The 20,323-nt window shown below is 48.3% G+C and overlaps 2 long non-coding RNA genes across 2 annotated transcripts in view; both read right to left on the bottom strand.

The window, feature by feature from the left end:
- LOC120095679 (uncharacterized) overlaps positions 1 to 20,323 on the bottom strand; it is an 84,358-nt gene that overhangs the window by 40,594 nt on the left and 23,441 nt on the right. The window lies entirely within an intron of this gene.
- On the bottom strand, positions 513 to 2,357 carry LOC148002647 (uncharacterized). Its single transcript, XR_015633127.1, has 2 exons — positions 1,919 to 2,357; positions 513 to 784 (listed from the first exon to the last, which is right to left on the bottom strand). It is a non-coding gene; the product is annotated as an uncharacterized LOC148002647 (long non-coding RNA).

The following is a 20,323-nucleotide window of genomic DNA, read 5'->3' on the forward strand; positions in this document are numbered from 1 at the left end:
TGCTCTTATTTGAGGTTGTATGATCCAGACTTTCAAGCTTCTAAAACCACCCTCCTTCTAAAATCTGCATTCTTCCACTCTGCCTTCTCCTGCTGGGCTGCATGTTCCAAGGAGAATGTTAACACTGTGCTCTGTGAACTGTCCTGAGAGTGACCCCATTGGAACCTTCTAATATTAGGGGCCACTCAAAGCTCCCTATTATCACTCCCACCCTTATAGATGGGAAAGGCAAGAAGTAGAAACGTGATTATCAATGGAGTCTGGAGTAGAAGTCACTTATGCCAAGAAATCGTCTCTGGGTACAACACGGCCCTCATCTCAGTCCACAAACACCCGTCACTGTCCCCACTGTTACAGGTTCACTCTTTCTTCTGTTCTTACTTATTTGGGCAGTATCTGAGGACTTTCCAGGGCTCTGCCACAGCCATGCAGGACTTTCCTACTCTCTGCCATCGAGCCCTGTCTTAGTTAGGGTTCCCACTGCTGAGAAAGGACACCATGACCAAAGCAACTCTTATAAGGACAACACTTAATCGGGGCTGGCTTACAGGTTCAGAGATTCAGTCCATTATCATCAGGGTGAGAGCACAGAGCATCCAGGCAGACATAGTGCTGGAGGAGCTGAGAGTTCTACATCTTGATCCAAAGGCAGTCAGAAGACTAGGAGGGTCTCAGGCAACTAGGAGGGTCTCAAAGGCCACAGTAACGCACTTCCTCCAACATGGCCACGCCAACTCCAATAGTGCCACTCACTGGGCCAAGTATATTCAAACCACCACAGGGCCTATGAAAGGAAAAATAACAAGGAGTTCTGAGCTCCCCTGGGAAAGAGTGAGTGAGCCTGGTAGAGAGGACTGCAGGTGACCTTGGGCTCCCCACTTCTAGGAACTGTCTGTCGGGTTAGGCAGGGCTGGGCCCTTCTGAGGTGGGCTGTGTGCTGTGCATATAGGAAGCAGGGCATAGAAATGAGTGTAGGGCTTTTCAAACGTGAACATCTTCTCTTGTTTGCAGGTGATTTCCGGTTGAAGTCCACATCCTCTTGGAAGTTCCAGAAAAACTAAATGTTAAAGAAAGATTTCATGGAATAATGTTCTGGAGTTGAGAAGCTGAACCCACAGTCAGGGCTCCTCCCCTTCAGAGCTTCTCAGTCACCTTGGGACTTTGAACACATTCTGAGGCCTAGACTGTGTACCATCCTCACCCCCCACCCTTTGCACCCTCCACCCCCCACCCCCTGTATCTCCATCCCCCACCCTCCCACCCCTCACCCTGGGATGCCTCACCCCAACCCCCACTCCCACCTCCTCTCCACTCCAGGATGTCCCACCCCTCACTCCCCCCACAACTGTTCTCCCCATCCCCTACCCTTCCACCTCTACCCTCACCCCCACTCCCACAACCAACCCCAGGATGCCCCCCTTCTGCCCCAGGATGCACTCAGGCCATGGTACATCAGGCCACTGACTGTAGATGTAGACAGTCCTCTGAAGAGCAATTTCAAGTAGATTGGAGCTGAAGATTTGCCATCCCCTTACTCCTGGTGATTAATAAGATTCAGAATTATCTACTGAAAGTCCGAGGTAAAACACTCTATTACTGATGGATGAACCTAGACAGAAAAAGGCTCTAATTTACTTGACGTCATTTTTCAGTGTGGGGTCTTTTCTTCTTCTCGCCCCTGTGAGTGCCGATGCCTTCTGAAATGAATTAGATTCCAGCAGTAAAGGTTGATTAAATGCGGAACCCAGGAGGAGCCGCTGGAATTGAAAACCAGAAGGCTCCAGTCGCCTGGCCTCCTGAGCGGTTTAGGTATTTTTCACAGCTCCTTCTGCAGCAGAATTGAGCCACCACTCCTCCCTTGGGGGCCTTAACCCAGGCCTGGCATTTCCCTGCCGCCAGATAGTGTCCCTTAACCAACCTCTCTGCCGCCGCCGGCCTCTGCTTCCCCAGTCATCCTTTGCAGTATGTGTTCTAGAATGCTCCAGTCTGCAGCTCTCTGTGCACAGCATGCCAAAGCCAAGCAGACCAGCTCAGGGTTTGAAGTCAACGTTGGGTCTCTCATGGCCCTGAATCCTCAGTCTCACTGGCGAGTTCCGCTGAAGTCCAGTCCGGACTGCCTGCTGTCTGCCCAAGAGTCCTCACCAACACTCTCATCACGCTGTGTTGTGAGCATTTGTCTCCTTGTCTGCACTACACTGTGACCTCTTCACAGCACCCCAGAAGCCAGCCCCCAACCCCCGCATGTGGTTTGACACTGGCAACTGGAATAGTTAGTTTGCCTGGGTCCAAGAAAATAAATCTTTGTCCTATAAGGCATCTCGTTTCCCCAAGGTTAATAAAATGCCATGGAAAAGTACTGCTGTCAGCTGGGTGTGTTGCCTTTTATACCGTGACACTCAAGGCGCCAGGAGGCAAACCTCGAGCTTCCGCACCCCTCCACGATCCTCCCTCCCTGGGGCAGGGGCCCAGGAAATGGCCAGTTTAAATGACACATTCTAAAATGTTTTCTTTAAAGCCCAAATTTAAAACTCTCACCTTTTAGAAGATGCCTGGTACAGTAAGATTGTACTGTGGCAACACTCACCGTTATACCAGCTCCTTGGGGGCGTTCTGCTCACCTATAAAACTTGACAACAATCCCCAGTGTTTTATCAGGAGCCAAGACGCAGCTTGCCCATGACACCTGACACACAATGACACTGGCAACTACTGTTATAGACTGGAAGACACTGTATACGTTATGGAAAGACACGTAAAACGACTAGAGTGGTGGTATGAAGTATTGAACGAAACACACTACCTCCGCTTTATCCATTCAACCCCTTCTTTCCTCTCATCAACCATGCCCATGCCTCAGTCCACAAATACAGCTGCGCCTGGGGCTAGGCTCAGAGTCACAACTCAGACACAGTCTTTGCAGTGCAGGGCTTACGTTCTGAGGGGAACAGACGTTCAGTACATACTCAGAATCGCGGCGAAAGAGCATAAAGGTGGCTCCAATATGTACCCGAGACAGAGGGTGGCTCCTTGTTCATTACTTTGCTCCCCATTCACTCACTCATCCTCAGCTCCTAGCACAGAGCAGGACACATAGTGACACTGAGTGTTTATAAAGAGGTTGGAAAAATAAAGGTTGCCCTATGCAAGCTGTATTTATTTCTTCACCTTTCTTAGTTTATTTGTTTAATATATTTGTCTGTATTGTGTGTGTCTCTACACATACTTAATTTGGTTACACACACACACAGAGACACACACAGACACACACACAGACACACACAGACACACACAGACACACACACACAGACACACACACAGACACACACACACACAGACACACACACACACACACACACACACACGGAGGATTTATTGGAAGATTTTCCTAGGGAGCCCCGGTTTAAAGTTACATCATCTACAGAGCTTCTGTCTTTCCAAGACCTCTGCAGAAGCAGGGCTGTGAGTGTACATGGATGGCATCAGTTAGGATACGAAGACCACAGTGGAGTTGCTGCTGTGAGCACTGCACACATGGCCAGGGGTGAGCACACAAGCTCACCTTCATAAAAGGCACACACACTAGTGTCATAAAGCCTCTCATCAGCCCCCGATGAGAAAGGGAAAGGACATTGCAGGAGCCAGAATTCAACAGCAAATACAGCCCCCAGAGCTAGCACGCTGTCTCCCTCACTTGACATTTCCATGATAAACCTTTTGTTTAACATCCCCTCCAGTGAGTGCCAGACTGGCCCAGCCAGGAGAGCCCTGACTGACACTTACTTGCTTGATTTCACAGACAGACTGGATTAAACATGAGGTGGGGAGGGACCAGGAGGCGGGCTTTTTTGGATGTCACCGTGACCTTGGTTGGGACTCACATTGCTGCCAGATGAGTCACCTGGAAGACAGTGTGTCTCAGTCAGCTCTGCCAGGTTTCATGATACTTGACAGCACAGAATTCTACAGCAGCTGAGAGGAACCAACTGTCTTCTGCTGGAGTCTTTTGTAAAAGCATGGGAGGACCCAGGCACTAGAGTCTCCTATGAGAGCTGCTATACCTTTGTGTCCTCCAGCCAAAGGGTTGGCTAAGTGCTCAGAGAACGATTCAAGACCCAGGCTGGAAGGCCTGGCCAGGGCAAGTCTCAGATCTGCCATCACCCTGCATGGCCTTTGACTGTTACTTTTGCCTGTGGACACTTGTCTCATCCTCAGAATGAGAATTGGTTGAGTCCAGAAGGTGAGAGTGTGGCACGCCTTGTATAAAGTGCCCACAAAGAGTGTTGTGCCTGTGATTTCCAAGAGCCAGGTCTCTAGAAAGAGCCAACTTGACCAGAAATCAAATCCTACTGCTTCCCACTAACATGCTATGGCTTCCACAGACTGAGGTTCTTGTGACGAACAGAAGCAGATAGGGGTATTGGCATCAATGCCTTTCTTCAGGAGGTAACGGGCAGATTGGGCTGGAGAGATGGTTCAGTGGGTAAGGGTTCTTTCTGCACAACCCTGAGAATGGGGGTTAGTATCCCAGCAGCCATGCAACGAGCTGGACTTCACGTGCACGCCTGTCACTCCAGTTCTGAGAGGATCGATGCGCTTGCTAGCTTCTATCTGAGCCAAGAAAATGTGAGCCCTAGGTTGAGAGCAGACCCCTGCCTCAGAGGAATAGATGTGGGTGACAGCAGTGTCCAGTTAACGTCTCCCTCACCTACACATACGTACCTGTGGGTATATACTCACAGGGACACATACACACATGCATAAAACAAACAAGCAAATAAACATAGACAATGGGGAATAATTTTTTAATAAGCGTAGTAATTTTATTCAAGAAAATTTTCCATGACATTTGTTGAATCCAACGTATGCATTCAGTATTCCACCCCAGCAGCTCCGCCTGTTGTTGTATCGAAGCCCTTCCTCTAAACTTTACAAGCATCAAGTCACGCCTTTTCTATCCCTTCTCCCAAGTTGTTAACCTTGTTTTGTAGACAAAATTAATATCAATGTTTAATTGGTGAATAGATGCTAATTGCAGAGGCATAACACTTATAAAATATTTTATAATTATTAAAAGAATGCTTGGCAATTCTTTTAATAATTTTAATATACCACAGTACATCTGTATGTTTTTGATGTTACTACTACAAAGCGCTATGACTTTACAGTTATAATTGGGATGCCAATTGGGACAGGATAACAGAGCATGCATGAAATTTTTGTCTATTTTAATTAGAGTTTAATGCATTTATTATCAAATTTTAGTTTTTTTCTCCAGTGGACTTTAAAACCTGTGATTTAAAAAACAAATCCCATAAACCACAATTATTATTTGCATTTACAGGTAGAAACTGAAATTCAATTACTGTCAAAATGAGAGCCAGTATGGAATTTTTCAATATCATTTCCAGACTAAGGAAGGTTCAAAAATTTCACATCATATCTTTATCTTTTTCTGGTCTTTACATGTTCATGAATGAAAGTGGGTAATAAACTTTAACCATGGAAGCTATAAAATGATTTCAGAAAGAAAGTAATTAACAACATATGGAGTATTTTCACACATACCATTGAATCTTCCTTCCAGGTTCTTAGGGTAGGTAAAGTGGTTTTGAGTCCTCATCTCTTTTCTTTCTTTCTTTCTTTTTTTTTTTTATTAACTTGAGTATTTCTTATATACATTTCGAGTGTTATTCCCTTTCCCGGTTTCCGGGCGAACATCCCCCTAATCCCTCCCCCTCCCCTTCTCTATGGGTGTTCCCCTCCCCATCCTCCCCCCAACAATCACGTTCACTGGGGGTTCAGTCTTAGCAGGACCCAGGGCTTCCCCTTCCACTGGTGCTTTTACTAGGCTATTCATTGCTACCTATGAGGTCAGAGTCCAGGGTCAGTCCATGTATAGTCTTTAGGTAGTGGCTTAGTCCCTGGAAGCTCTGGTGCTTGGCATTGTTGTACATATGGGGTCTCGAGCCCCTTCAAGCTCTTCCAGTTCTTTCTCTGAGGGGAATAATTTAATTGTAAGTTGTGTTGACTTTTTTTTTTCATGTACAAATCTTCACATATGGAACCAGGATAAAGGCTGTCTTTGGAAAGTGTCTCAGAGGGGGTCTTATAGAACCCAATTAAGCCAACACACACACACACATACACACGCATGCACAAACACACACACACACACACACACACACACACACACACACACACACACACACTCTGAGATTCTAGGTTAGACTAGGGAGCTCCCATGTTTCCGTTTGCTTCCCTCATTCGAAGTCCCTGGACTTTGGGATCAGGCTTCACATCACTTCAAACCTGAGGGCTGGTCCTTCTACATGCTCAGGAAGTGTGTGAGGCTTGGCGTTATGACGTTTGTTTGCTCAGGGTGTAATAACCACGCAAAACTCATTTTTCTTAGTGCTCCCTTTTCCCTTTCTCTAACACCGTGTCCATATCTGCCTATCTTAAAGCAACTTTTACCTGTTGTGATTGATTACCTATGGTAAGGGTATGTTGGGGAGGTGTGCCATAAAGTTATGGGTTCTCGGAATGAGAATGACAATGTGTACAATGTACTATTGGTCACTGATATGTATGCATGCAGTAAGTCGTGATCTCCAAGGCGTTGATGTAGAGCCTGGAACGTGGCAAAGATCACGGGCCTCCCCGTTCTTCAGGTGAAACCACTGAGAGCCTGGCTTCAGGGTGGGTCCTGTGGCTTTGGTTTCCTTCTGAAGAGGGAAATGGGAGGGGCTGCTAGACTTGGAAAGAGAAGAGTGCTCTGAGATATTTCACCCAAACTTCAGCAAGCTGAAAATGGATGCTTCAAGAAAGCTCGAGAAGCCAGAGCTGAACGAGACAGATGAAGTTAGGCAATTAGTACCAGGAATCCGCCTCTTCCTGTGATATTTGCAGAGCCGTGCATCAGAAACAGCCCTGTACCATTCTGGCCCCTATGTCCCCACTGTCATTGAAAGGTGAGCGGTTTAGTATCCTGTGACCGGCAAAACCAGTTTTCGCATCCACCATCTGACTTGTGCGTCACCATCGCCCTGTAAAGGAGGCACAGTGGGTTTCTTCCTGTCCCCCTACCTTCTCTCTGTCTCTCTGAATGAGGACACCATACCCTGTAGCCTGTGAGGAACCACACCTCTCCCAAAGCTACTCAGAAGATAGATCGCACAGGACTGGAACCCAAGTCTCGATCAGTGTTTCTTGGAAAACAGCTGGAGTTTCTGAAGCGCCATGGGAAAGGAGGGAGCGTGGTTGGGTAGACCAGCTCTCCGTTCATGCTGTAGACAGAGCCTAGAGGCTCTGAGTCGGGGCTGGGAGTGGAGGGTGGGGAAGGTACCGCTGGCTGATGGTCCTCATTGTTCCCTGGGAAGCAAGCAATTTTCTGGTTGACTTGCTTTGTTGATTTCGAGAAAGCTGAGTCTTTGGGTTAAGATAGGCACAAGAATAGGCAACAATTAAAGATGCACCTTCTGATCCGTTCAGCCAGCAGGGGTCTGTAGACCTCAGGGGGACTTACAGAGGGAGCAGCATTCCCTGTGAGGCTAGCCTTGCCTTCTAGCTCACACCATGAGAGCATGCGAACTCAACAAAACCCGGGTGTGCATTCCCTCTTCAGGCAACCTCTCCTTGAATCAGTGTAGCCACGCTCAGAGAGGTGAGCGTAAAGTACCTACAAGTCCAGGTATGAGCTCCTCTCCCAGGCCTCCAGCAGCCATTTTGGACTCATTCGCACTCTTCTACACCCGTCCTGCCTCCACATCCCCCCACCAACCACCTATAGCCTAGGAAGTTGCCACTCTGCAGGAGCCCACCCCGCCCGGTTGGCAGTTTCCATTTTTCTGGTGGAATAATACCCTTCTTGTCATTCCATAGCCCACCCCAGGAACCTGCTAGCCTCCCGGCACCTCCTGTCATCCCACATTGCAGGTCATCGCTTCATTTGCTGACCAGTTTTGAACACATTGTCTCAGGGAATCTGTTTGGGCTTTTGAATGTGGGTTCTACGATTGCTCACAGAACCATGCCTTGTGGGTGTTGGAAGGGACCTTGGGCAGCCCTTCTTCACAGGTGAAGACACAGGACTGGAGAGGAAAAGCCGGTTCCTTCCAGCCACACAGCTACCTTTCTGGACTATATTCTTTGTGGTCTTTTTTAGCTCTTCCACTTTTCCTGGTCTCCCCGTTTTTGAGTCAACCCCAGAACGAGAGGGGAGGTTCGGTACTAACGATTCTGGAGCCTGGGGTATCAGTAATAACGCCAGACGTCTCATCCCCAAGTCAGAGGGACTCTCGCTCGCCACGTCATCATGACTTTGCTTTCCACCAGCCTAGATTCTCAGTCTCAAGAACTAAGCTGGTACACCTTCCCCAGCCTAGTCTACTTTTTTTTTTTTTTTTTTTTTTGGTTCTTTTTTTTTCGGAGCTGGGGACCGAACCCAGGGCCTTGCGCTTCCTAGGTAAGCGCTCTACCACTGAGCTAAATCCCCAGCCCCGAGCTAAATCCCCAGCCCCATCTACTTTTAACCACCTGCTGCCCCATTGATCAGGCCCCCGATATTTCCCCTGGTTATGTGTTCTAGCCTCGTGTAATTGCCTGATCACTTTATCAAAAGCTTGTCCCTGAGCCTGTCACCCTTCTCTTCAGAACTGGCCAGTGGCTTCCCATTGCCCCACCGATGGCCTGCAGCTGTCACCACAGCCCTCCGCTCTGGCTGTCAACATCACTCCAGCTGTACTATCTGAAACTCCTCTTCCTTGGGCATCATACACAAGGTCTCCGCCACCTTCCCCAAACCCCCATACTGTCGTTTTCACAGACTGCTTAATCTGCCTGTCTCCTCCAGAAAGACTACCCAATTTTCAATGGATGACCGCAGATGCCACTTTGCCATAAAACTTTCTCCCTCAGCCCACAAGATGCTTCAGAACCCTGTGTGGTATCTTTCCTCTCACTCTGCTTCACTTTACAACCACCAAGACCCAGGTCACGTGTCTCCACTGGGCTAGGGGTGAGAAGACAAAGACCTGGAGTTTCCAGCTTGGCACTTGCTGTGTCCAGCTCTACAGCCTATAGGAGAGTCGCCCGCATGCCGTTCGTTAAATAAATAAACTCTTTGACGCGCACTCATTGCCCAGCTGTCTCTGGATTATCAAGGTTAATGTGGATAATTAAGTTGAATTATTAACCTCTGAATGATTACAATGAATCTGGTCTGACTGCTACCCTCCACAAATTCTGACTCTAATGACTTCTTACCCCCTGGCCTAATTTCCCTCTGGAAGGCAGAGGCTTGGGTTCTTGTTACAGGAAAGAACCCTGGGAAACTGGCCCAAGAAACACATTCAGCTCTGCAGTTGGCCAGAAGAAGGTACTGAACGCTGAGGCGCATGGTGGTTAAAAGACACAGTGGAGGCTAGCCAGGACAGCAGGGCCATGGGCTGGCCTGCCTTGTGTGGCCTTTAAAAAAAGCAAGAGCCTTTGCCAGAGGCCATGGCGTTTGTTCCCATCCGGCCTTTCTTTCTGCCTCGCTCTGTGATTCCGGAACAACCAGCCAGTGTGCTGAGGGCAGCGGGGTTGCCTGCAAGTGAATGCAGAGGAAGAGTCCACATTTTAAACTTTAAAATTCTCTGTCAAGCAGCCCGCTTGCTATCCCGCAGACTTTTGTGCTCCCTGTCACAAGTGGCGGCCAGGCTCAGGCCCTCTTGGGTACTCCATCTGAGTCAACAAAAGGCTCTTTGAGCTTCTCTAGGCTGGGCCTCCACAGGGATGCCAAGGCACGAGTTGCCCTCCCAGAACTCATAGTCAAAGCAGGCAGCCTGTGAGAGCAAAACAGACCCAGGGGGCAATCTAGCCTGACCCGCTCCATTCATCGATGTGTGTTCTCAGTGGAGCAAGACACAAAACATTTAGAGAGTTGGAGATGGGTAGATAGTGACTGTTGACTTTGGAGGCAAACCACAGCAGGCCATGCCCCTGACCCCGGAGCCTCTCATCTTTTGCACTGGGCAGGTCTCAACACACAGCTACCCCGAGTGCTGTCTTCATGAGGGTGACTGAAAATATGTCCAGCCCGTGATCCCCTAATCAAACTCCAGGAGCAGGAGACCAGATTCCCCCTCTAGGAGGGGCGCTTTTCCCCCCATTATACAGAGGCGTCTTCTGTAATATTTGACAGTTTCAGTGCCAGCAGGACTCATGTCCCCAGATGTGGCTATTTCCCGAAGCTATACTTTGAAGATACCATTACCTGAGCCCCACAATGTGCTGCTGTTCCACGGTTCCCACCCCCCCCCAACTTTTCCCACCGCCCTTCCCCTCCTTGGCAGACCCTCCATTCGCTCCAGGAAGGCTGCATCAGGCACTCCCATTTCTAGAGCTAGAAGTCTGATGGCCTCTAGCTCACTCTCTCTCCTTCCATTCGGACAACTGGAAACTACAGGACCGTTTGCTGAGGCTCCTGAGCAGATCTTGTTTATTGACCTTTGTGCCCCCAGCTGTGGAAGGAGGGAAACAACCAGCTGTTGCCACATAGATGCTGCCTCTCCACCGCTGCCCTCAGATCTCGTATCCTACCTCATCCCCCACTACACCCTCAATGGTTTCCTATGGATTGCTCCTCTTTGGGAGCCTCCCTATTGCAGAAGCCTTGCCTCCCAAACCCAGTCAGCAGACTCTCATTTTTGTCTCTGGCCTCACGCACGCTGTTGATGGGACCATGACAGCAATGTTACCAAGTCCCCAGTGGGGTTCAGACTTCTTCCCAACAACTAGGAATCTATTGCTTATTTTTAAGATCGCCCCAACTATAGAGTCTTAAGCAACACCCACTATTATCTCATCATTTCTGTGGATTAGGAGCATGGCCACAGCCCAGCTGCTTCTCTGTTTATTTCATAGGGCTCAAGTCCAAGTGTCAGTCAGGCTGTGTGCTCCTCAGGAGGCTTGACAAGGGAACAAGCCACTTCTAAGCTCCCTCAGCGGGGTGGAGCTAGCTTTCTTACACTTTAGAAGGCTGAAGTTCCTGAGCCCTGGCCAACTGTTGGCTGAGCCTCCCTCCCTGGCTTCTATCCCTCCCTCCCAAGTCATATTTTACTATCAGACAGTCAACCAGTCGGTTCCAGTTCGTGTTCTCTATTGTAATCCTGCCTTGGTTGGTTCATGTCAACTCACTGCTGCCTGAGCCCTTTCCCTAGCCGCTTTGAAGGCTACGAGTCATGATTGTCATTGTCGCATCTGTGTGCTCCTGCAGGTGACAGTGTCCTGGCTAGTCATCTGGACTGACGATGGCTAAGATAGGGCTGTATCTGGGGGAGGCAGGTCTTACAGCCATAGCCTAGTCCAGCCTATAAAGTGGACACTGTGGCTTTGCAAGCATGGGGAGGAGAGAGAAAGGGAGGCTAGGTGGGAGGCTCATAAAACATGGCAGTCCTTCTGCTCTAGTCAGAACCCCAGCAACTGTAGGACTTACCTTCCTAAGGTCTTCCTATGAACCTAGGACGCTTTCTGCTTTCTGCCATGTGGCTATTGTCCTTTCATTCCTTGCTTTTTATTGGGGACAATAGCTGTCATTTGGTCACATTTCCTTTTTCCTTTGCCCCTTGAAGTCTGGGTTGGGCCAAGGAACTCTTTCTGTGGTTATAGGCCAGTCCCCTGATCCCTACTCCTGACTGATACTCGGAATGCTTTTGTCCCTGAGATCATCTTTCCGTTTTCCTGAACCTGCCCACCGTGGATATTTATTTCTTGACCTGGTCAATTGTCTCTTCTATTGCTTGGGCTCCTAAATTCACTGTGTGGTGATCTTCCCCACCTAGGATTTCTGGGAAACAGGAAATGCTGTGGTTTGAGACCACAGTCCATCCCATTTTGTTTTATTTTGAGATCGGGTCATACTATGTAGTCCAAGTTGGTCTCAAATGTGAGATCTTCCTGCTCGAACCTCTTAATACTTTGGTTACAGGCACATGTTCCCATGCCTGCCTCCATCTCGTTCTCTATTGGATCACTGCCCATGAAGTTCATGATCTATGTTCTTGACCATGAGCCATCTCCCAGTCTTGTTTACTTCTTCAGTTCAGTAAGCAGAAAGTCAGGGCAGCAATATCAATGAGCTGAGTGAATGGGAACGCCTCAGGATCATTCACCATGCCACTGTGGTATTGGTGTTTAGGTCAGGGGTGAGCCTTGCTCAGTTAGTGCTTGGTGAAATTGCCCTCTTGGGATCTTTAAATGTTATGTCATGTCCATTTACCCTTGACTCAGACAAATGAGCAGTTGTCTAAACCTAAAACGCGAGAGTCATGTTTGATCTTCCCTCCCTCTGACACCACCACACCCCACTGAGCCTCAACTCTTGTCTGATCCATCTGGAATCATCTTTCTAGTCTCCTTGAACCCCTCTCCCCCACACACATGCACCATTCTTCCCCTCTCCTCCACTCAGAACCACTGTCTTGTACTCCTTCCTTTCTCTCTCGCTTTTCCCAATCCCACCAGACAAACTGTTTAAAAACCTAAAGCCCATCATGGAGTTAGCCTCATTAACAGCTACTGGCAGTTTCCCATTACCCTCACAATACAACTCAAGCCCTCACCAGGTTCCTGGTTTGTAAGTCGTTTGAACCTCCCCACCCCCAATTCCTTGTCTCCTTCTCAAGGCCAAGTTCATCCCTGCCCAATACCATTGTGGAAGCCGTTTCCTCTGCTCTGCAAGTCCTTTCCCAAGCTCTTCACTTGATTGAATGCTCTTCAACCTCGAGGTCTCAACCTGAATGTCACATTTCCCAAGCGGCTGCCCATCAAAAGCAGGTACTTCCTGTTACCCTCCCCACGTTCTTGCTGTGTTGCCTGCCGTCTCTTCCCCTCTAGACTGAAAGTACCATGTGAACAAGAGAAAAGTGGTTTTGCTAGGTGCCTTGTAGCCAGCTCCAAGCTGAGGACCCAGCGCATGGGCATTAGACCTAGAAGTCTATTGAATGATAGGTTTAAAAGGATAAATGGATGATGTGTTGGGATTCTCTCTATGTGAGTTCTCCCAACCAAGATTATCTGCCATTTAAATATTGTGTCCAGCCCCATTTTGTCATTGTGTTTGCCAGGTACCTTCGAGCATCTGAAGGACTCTTCGATCATGGTAACATTTTGTTCATCTGAAGGATATCATCTCACATCCTCTTCTATACAGAGCTGAGAAGCTAGGAGGAAGTGCTCTCCTCCTGGGCTCTGCAGTAATCCCAAAGCTCTGAGATTCCAGTTTGTGTCCCCACCATGTAAGCCAGTTTGTGGTACCTTCTATTTGTCTGATAACACAAGGATGAGTCACATACCTGGCCTTGTGAGAAGCCCCCAGCCAGTTCATTGCGTTGATTCTGTTGTTGAGAAAGCATTCTGCCAACCTCCGAGGACTGCTACCTTTCCTACAAAAGGTCTCCAGAAAGGAAGTAAAGATAGAGAACTATTTTGAATGCATTCCCTAGTCACCGTCACAGTGCCTTTATCTACAGCCACATTCAGACATGGCGTGGAGGTGTGGGTGCGCTTTCCTTGGTGCCCTGCTAGAATTCTGATGGATACCTAAGGAAGTCCCCATTTCAGAGGATTGAGGAACAGAGGGAGCCTTGTGATGCCTTTCTACCTATTAGATTGCTTATCCAGAGCCTAGCCCCCCAAATGCCTCTGAGATGAGATCCCAGGAGGTCATGGATGAAACACAGAGCTTTTTTCCAGCATAGCTGGCCTTGTCAGAAGACAGAGACCTGTGCCTACCATGCTGAGGACCATTCTACAACTCCTACTGATCATTCATTCATTCACTCGAATTTAGCATCCCTGTGTGTCAGGCAGGCAACCAATACAGAGGGATGTCAACAGAATGATCTTGCCCTGAGTACAGCCTTATATGTGGGTACTGTCCCAGGGGGTTCTTGTTTCTGAGGTACCTTCTGGGAGCCTACCCTGGTTCTGACATCTTGCTATCATTTGTTTACAGTTTGTTCACCTACACCCAAGACACTCCTGTTCTGACTCATAGGTAGATGGCTTACAGCTTGCTTGTTTCTTCTCACCCAGCTGGAACTGCTTACATATAAGTTGGGTATACTTAGCCTCAGCTTTGTCCTGCAGACTACCTAATGATGCGTTCCTTAGAGGCAGTTCACTCTTAGTAACTGTTTTCTAGGGCTTGTCCTTGCTTGGAGTGTGGGGAAAGAAAGGAAGGGGGAAGTATTCCTAACATAATAGTGTATGGAATAGATAGATAGAAAGATAGATAGATAGATAGATAGATAGATAGATAGATAGATACATAGATACATAGATACATAGATACATAGATACATAGATAGATACATAGATACATAGATAGATACATAGATAGATACATAGATGGATGGATGGATGGACAGACAGACAGATAGATATACATTTCCTCACTACATTACTACATTGCAATCTCACCAGTTTGTGCACATTTGATTGTGCACATTTGCAATACCAACACTTGGAAGGAAGGACAATCTAAACTACACAGCTTGACCTCTATTGTTATCCCTCAGTGTGTTTATTCTCTTCTACAGATGCTGTGACTACTCATCTGCCCTGCTTGCTCTGGCCTCCAGATTATGACCAGGATGCACTTCCTTCTAGCTCTTTCTGCCTTCCCTTCCTTAATTCTTAATCAATCTCGAAGACTCTGCCAGACACCACCCCGATAGGAGACATGTTTCTCGAATACTCAGTGCCTTCCATTACAACCCTCGTCCTTTGCAGCAGCCAGATTGGGAAGCCCTACCGTGTTCCTGAGCTTACTGGTATACCTGCTGGGTCACTGCCATGCGGTGCGCTCCCTGGCTGCATAGCTGTTTGTTCTTTCTGGAAATGTGAGACCTCAAGATCCTCTCTACTGGTTCCCAGCATTCATTCTGAAGGCAAGAACCTATTAAATGTTTGCACCAATTCACTCACTAAGACAAAGGTTGCAGTGAGAGAAATCCCAGGCTCTGTGTCAGAGCCCGTCTTACCATAACAAAAGCCCTCTAAAGGAAGTTGCGTGGTCAGAGCCCCCTGCACAATAGGTTGTGCTGCCTCTTTCTGCATAGCACTGGTTTCTCCATGCATTGATGTCTACACTGCCATCTCCTCTGTCCACTCTTCCAGTAAGAATTGTACATAACTCTCCTGGGTTGGTGTAGGGATGTCAAAGGTCCACCATACCCAAAAAGACCCTCCTAAAAGCTCCTAAGTAGCATAGGACATAATTAGAAGCAGGAACTGTTGCGAGGACTTGATCCTCACAGTCTAATTGTTAACAGCTCCGACTGACTTCTCCCTGGGCCCGCAGAGCCAGGGCTTTATTTCCTCCTAATTGGTAACCCAGGATTCCTGTAGAGCAATTCCACTGGCGGGGGTGGGGGGTGAATGGGTGGGGGGTGGGGGGTGGATGGGTGGGGGGTGGGGATGGGGGTGTTTCAGGGGTTGGGGGTGGAGGGGTTTCTACACAGCTGATGAGATTTGCGGGTTCCAAAGACGAGGGGTGGGAATACATCTCTGATCAGGCCCTAAGCACTATTGTAAAAAGGTGAAATTCTATGAAAGGCCACAAAGTGAAAGAAAGGTATCTCCCCAATAGAGGCCACAAAATCCGGGGCTAGCACACAAGGTGAAGAGGTCTCAAAATTATTGCCAGGACTCTGCAAGTGGCCTTGAGACTAAAGAGGACTGAGTCATGAAAGGCTACCTAGTTTTGTTTGTTTGTTTGTTTGTTTTCAAATGTTCAGTGCAGCTGTCATTGTGACTAACAACGTAAGTTTTGTCTAAATGGCTCGAAGTTCATCACGGGCATGATCACACACTTTACCGCTCATGGAGACAATCACAGAGTAGAGCGTCAAGGGGCACAGTGACTCCATGTGGCGCAAGGAGGCCAGTCCCAGGAAAGATGAGCTGAGTCTGGCTGGCCCGCCCTGAGTTCTTCCCACCTTGTTCAAGGACAGCCATGTGCTAAGGGCAATGATGCATCAGCAGTGAAGTGAATCTTTTCCTTAAAAACACAGGCATTTGAAATGTTAGCAACCGCTGGATAATCAAAATAACAAAATGATAGCTTCGTATTTTAGAGCCCTTGGCAATTAGGAAAATCACACGCACGTAAATTACTTCACTCTCGAAAAGAAGGGAGAAAGGGAAGGAAAGAAGAAAGGAAGAAAAGGAAAAAGTCTGTAAAAGAAATGAAATTCAGGGGCTCGGTTGCTCCCCAAGGCAGCACAGCCATCAGCGAGTCACGGACATGGGTTTCCAGCAGCACAGTGTAGACGAATGTGTGCCAAGAAGTGCCGCGCTCCTCTCTCTCTGGAAGCTGTGATGGCAGAGGAGTCCAGACACCCAGGTGTGGCTCTAACATGTGTCTAGAGTGGTGGTTCTCAACCTGTGGGTCGCGACCCCTTTGGTAGCCTCTACCTCTCAAAATCTTTACACTACAATTCATAACAGCAGCAAATTTACAGTTATGCAGTAGCAAGGAAAGAATTGCATGGTTAGGGGGTCACCGTAGCAGGAAGAACTGTAGTAAAGCAGCTCAGAGTGAGAAAGGTTGAGAACCCCTGCTCTAGGGCGTCTCCAGGTCTCTACCGCGGTAAAGGTTGCAGAGTTGTTATAGAGCTTTCTTATGTTAAAAGATGGAGCCGGCGCGGGAAGTCACCTGACAACAGCCGGTCAGCTATCCTGTCTTTATCATCCCCTGTGTCCTCTTTGTATTCTCTACTCTTAAATAAAAATGATAGGGGTCAAAGAAAGGTCAGCTTGTGGTAAGTAATTCAGAGTGTCTGTCTTTGTCCTAGAGCGTGGTACAAGATGGCGGCGACAGGAAGCACAGTGTGAACCGCCGTCAGGACACGGTGGACACGCAGTACATCCCAACAGTGGGACTGGGCACGGTAACTAAACAGATACGAATTTGTGCTAATTGTGACCTGGTGGGCAACCTCCTTGCTGTCTGAGCATTGGCTTCATTACCTGCAAAACCGGAATAACGGTGTTGTCTCACAGGAACACCAAGTTGGATGAGACCTATAGAATGCCTAGAGGGGTTGAAATGGTCTCACCATAGAAAACCTAACTGGCTTTGGAAGGTATCTAAGTCAGGGTTTCTACTGCTGTGATGAAATGCTATGGCTAAAAGTGACATGGGGAGGAAAGGGTTACTCAGCTTAACATTTCCAGGTAACAGTCTGTCCTTTAAGAGTCAGGCAGGAGCTCAAACAGAGCAGCAGCCTGGAGGCAGGAGCTGGTGGTACCTGACTAACCCCAGACCAGTGAGAGGCCTCTCAGAATAAACAAAAGTGAATAGGCCAGTAGCTAAGAAACAAGATCCAAGATTATCCTCTGACCGCTGCATCCTTGTGCACGCATGCGCATGAACACTGTGCGCTCTCGCTCTCTCTCTCTCTCTCTCCCTCTCTCTCTCTCTCTCTCTCTCTCTCTCACACACACACACACACACACACACCGCCTGCCCTGGCCACACATACAAAATAACAGAAAAGTAAACACGGGCTTTGGAAAAGCCACCTTGTCACAAATCGACTGTGCAACTTTGGCAAGGAGAAGCATTCTCTCACAGCCTCAGTTTCCCCCTTGTAAAATGAGCTATTCTGCTTTGTCCTGTCCGCCAGCTGGAAGCACCCAGCCCCCTGTAAGCAGCGCTGTGGTTTGTAAAAGGTCCAGAGACCCAAGGCTCACCTGAGCTTCATTAGAAGCAGTTTTCCAGATGTGCCAGTGTGGGCTGACCTATACTTAGAACTCAGCACCCCCTCGTTTGTTTGTGTATTTACTGAAGCTCTAAACCAGCTGTCTGAATCACTTGCAAACAGACCAAAGCTGTTTTCATGCGTCATCCTCGGCCCCACAGGGGCCAGCCACGCCTCAGGATAACGCACTAAAAATATCCTTATAGTGCTATTTTTAAGGTTCCGAAGCTGCAAGCCACAGCCGGAGAAGGCAGAGTTCTTCACTGCGTGCACACACAGGGCAACAAACCAGAGCCCATTCCCACTGGGACCCTGAGTCAGTCCAGGAACTGTTCTTTTCCCTGGCCATCTGGAAGCTCCGTATGCAAAGGCCCATGCTGCAAGGGAAGCCATATCCTTCTCTAGGGTCCCTGCTAGATGCAGAGGGCTTCGACTCAGCCCACTACGATGGGACCGTTACGTCTGCCGTATGCTTGTTGGCGTTCTGAATCACCGGTAGGCACTGAGACTTCTGCCCATCGGGGATGCTGGACACTCCCCTCGCACATCTGAACCGTCCTTTATAATTTTGAAAGCATATCCGTGTGCATCCGCTTTGGTGATCACGATACTACCTCTACTCGAGGGTTGTTATTGCCTATAGGTGCGAGATTGGGAGACGAGGAGTCTTTGTGCCCTGTTATCACCTCGAAGATGTGATAGAGCTCAGGTGGTCTCTGATGTGTTGTGAGGTGATGACTTCAAGTAATTTCACACTGGTTCAGCATCTTTCTGCTTTTCTTTCCTGCCTAATAACCACAGAAAGAATCATAATTCATTAGCTCGTTCGTTCGTTAGTTCATTCATTCATTCATTCGTTCATTCACTCATTCCCTTGACACGTAATTTCTTCTATTCATAAGCTAAAGCCCTCTCTGCACTAGGCTGAGATGCTGTCCCTGCTCTGGGAGGTGACAGTACCAGGACAGAAACCCAGGAAAAGCTTCTTCAGAAAAGTAATTATATTGGGGCCCTGAGGGCTAAGTAGGATATATAAGCAGGCACTGTTGGCCAGGAAGGCCTGAAAAGCCAGGAGCTTGTGAAAACTGAAAACAAGAGTAAGTGAGTAAGGGCCAGAGTCAGGGAACTGTAGAGGCTGGCTGCTAGAGTGTGTGTGTGGGGGGGGGTGCAGAGGGGAGGGGTATGGAGGGGGTAGGAAGGGGGGTGTGGGGAGGTGTGGAGGGGGACATGGTGCAGGCTGCCTGTGATCCAGGGAGTCCAGTGGCTTACAGCAGAGGCTAGTGCAGTCCCTGCCGGGTTTTAAAAATCCCAGAGGTGCTCCGTGGAGGGTGGGGTAGTCAGGCTTCCAAGAAGAAAGCCATCTTGTACACCATCGTGACAGTTCAGGTGACCAGGATGGGATCAAGGGAGGAGTCCAGGAGGTTAGCAAAGGAAGATTAGATTCTAAAAGTGTTTAGAAGTAGTTAAGAGGTGTGAAGGAAAGAGGCAGACTGAGAAAGGCAGGAGAAAGGAAGAATCCTACCGTTACAGTGAGTGCTGTACTAAGCAGGAAGTTAGATAGGTGGCTGTGGAGTTCCAGGAAGAGAACAAGCTAGGACATAGTTTGGAAGGAGGTGAGCTTTTGAGAGAAATCTGTAAAACTGTGGGTCTCAACCCTCCTTCTCATCCGCCTAAAAGTACCCATATCTCCCCTCCACGAATGCCTGAAGTCAGGTGCTCAAAGTAGGCTTGATGTTCTTGGTTCTAATCCCCTTGCTATTTCATGTGTAAATTCAGGAATAGATATATTTCCATAGATGTTGACGTCTATGTGTGTGCTTACCACAGGGTAGCCACGAGTACACACTCTAGGCTCTGGGTGCTTACCTCCATTAAGACCTCCCTGGAGGGCTCAAACTGTCCCAAGGCCTGCTGTAGTCGCCTGGAGAGAAACCACCCCACCTGCACTTCCCGTACGTCCAGTCTAGGATAGGGAAGGTCACACACAGGGGGAAAATTCCAGAACATGAGCTCATGGCACGTGGTTGAAAGTGAGGAAATTTGCCTGGAATTTTGGAATCTGCTCCAGAAATTCCCTTTTTGTTTTAACAGCAAACAGCTTCTAGGGAGCTACCAGGAGTAGATGTCTCTTTACAGTGTTCCCTGTCCCCACTGTGGCTGGTCTTCATTCACACAGCGGGCAGAGTAGGGGGTGACCCCAAATTTGTATTTCCTAATCACAAGATATATTTTTTTAAATGACTAGCAAAACAGGCACTCTGATATTTGCTGGCTGAAAACACTAATTCTTGCTTCTGGAGAATATTTGCCCCCCCCAAAAAAAATCAATACATTTTCATTTGTAAAGGAATTTTTTTTCCAACACATAAATGGCTCCCCTTCAAACTGAAAATGTCTAACTCTAGGACCAATGCCATATGTGTGGAGGATGGCAATGTGCTGTTATGACATATTGTGATTTCCCTCTCTCTGCAAGCTGCCGTTGAGCATGGCCCCTCCCACCCGTGAGACCTAGGAAGGAACCATATCTATGCCTTCCATATCAAAGCACCCACACGTCCGCACAGTGGTGT

The sequence above is a fragment of the Rattus norvegicus genome, chromosome 11 (assembly GCF_021556685.1).
Source record: "Rattus norvegicus strain SHRSP/BbbUtx chromosome 11, alternate assembly SHRSP_T2T, whole genome shotgun sequence".
Taxonomy (NCBI): domain Eukaryota; kingdom Metazoa; phylum Chordata; class Mammalia; order Rodentia; family Muridae; genus Rattus; species Rattus norvegicus.